This window comes from Sapajus apella, unplaced genomic scaffold, assembly GCF_009761245.1.
Source record: "Sapajus apella isolate SASKATOON/1434 unplaced genomic scaffold, GSC_monkey_1.0 scaffold11, whole genome shotgun sequence".
Classification (NCBI taxonomy): domain Eukaryota; kingdom Metazoa; phylum Chordata; class Mammalia; order Primates; family Cebidae; genus Sapajus; species Sapajus apella.
Window position 1 is genome coordinate 36990720 of NW_022436951.1, and position 1826 is coordinate 36992545.

Here is a 1826-nt window from a genome sequence, read left to right on the forward strand (position 1 = left end):
CTCTCCAGGACAACACAACACTTTCCTGTTTCTCAAGCAGGAAGAGTAAATATGTAATTGGCATTCTGTAGAATGACCTGCAGGAGAGGCTCATTGTGTTTCATAAAGCACTTTTTCATTTTAAGTCAGGGACAGCGTCCTGTTTGGTTTTCTCCTCCTTGGCGAACACATATCTCCTGGAAGCCAGTGACACTGCTCTAAAGAGCATCGCTGCTGCCACAGCACTGTGAGCTCAATTTTGCATTTACAGATGGGCTTCTACACTAACAAGGCGCTTGATTAAGTAAACATCCTACAATGTGTAGGTTCTTCCCGCCTGGTAGACCATTTGACCTTCTTCCCAGGATCCCAGAGGTGATTTGAAAGCAGAAGCCTGAGATAAAAATTATAAACAGCCTCTGAATGACTAATAGGAGCGTTCTGGAACGGCTGGGGTGGCTCAAGATCCTGTAGCCTTTCCCATCCACCTTTCTTAGTTAGGTCTGGGGCAGCTATAAGGCTGACAGAGGACCTCATTTAGCAGAAGACATTCCGGTAGGCTAAATGCCTTTTAATAAAGGACTCTATCATCTTCCTCCAGAGATTTTTTTTTTTTCCACAAAAGGAAAAGTAGTGGTCTAAACAATATAGGGATACAGGGCAGAAAGGGCTCTCCTCCCACCGCAGCACTCTTTCACGTGCACAGCCAACTCTTCCTGCGCAGGGGGTGCGCCAGGCTCCCCTTTCCGGAGGTCTTCAGATCCGCGTTGTCCAAACATTTGCAAACCTGACTGTGGTTTTCCATTAAAATAGAGTGAGTCTTGGACTATCTGAAAGTGGTCAGGGTGGGACATGTTCCTCATCAGCAGTTGGGAGAGGCGCCTTGGGGAGGGCAGAGCACTGGGCATGTGCGGTTTGGCCATTGCACATAGTCACTCTGCAACCCTCTTCAGTAAAGGGTAGGGCACAGCAGGATGCGAAGACACGGAGACTAGGTTACCTCATCACAAACATGCTTAGCCTCTGAACTCCAACCCCTGAAACATCTCTAGATGTTGCTTTCTTATAAAACTGTTGCAATATTCTAAATGTGATTATTATTCAAAAACAAACATGTTTACTTCATTAAGGTTTCGCTACATTTTTTTCAAGGGCAGTTTTAAGAATCTCGCTGGTGTTGGCTTGGACTCGGGGTTCCTGGCACACGCGTCCAGCACATGCGGGGTTCCAGCACAGCCGCCGTGGGGGAGCCGGGGCACAGGGGCCTCAGAACGGACAGCGCCTGGTCCTCCGCGGCGAGCGAGGAGGCGCGTCCCTAGAGGAAGCCTGCATGCCGAATCCTAAATCCCGCGCCAGGGAGCTCCACGCGGCCTTCCCAGAAGCTTCGCTTCCGAGGGTCAGGAGTTTTTCCAAGTAACCTGAAGCCCACGGGGGCTCCGACCCTCCCACCCCAGGGGACAGCTTCCCCAGTGGAAGCGCACGCACAGGGCCCGAGTATGCACTGGCAGCAAGAAACAGCTGGGAGGCAGAAGGGGGCACCGCTAGTTTTATCCACCTCTGCGCGACTGCAAGGAACCAACGCGTTAGGACCGCTGCGCCGCGAGGCTGCAGTTAGGCACGGGCGGGCGGGGTTGAGGGGCGGGGCCTGGGGGCGCGGGGCGGGGCCTGAGGCTGCGGGGTGGAGCGTCCGAGGCCACGATTGCAGAGGCAGACGCCGTGCTGCAGAGGCAGACGCCGTGCTGCGGAGGCGGAGGTGGGTCGGAGGGGCGGGGCTGCGGGTCGGAGGGGCGGGGCTGCGGGTCGGAGGCCGGGGCTGCGGGTCGGAGGCGGGGCTGAGGGGGCGGGGG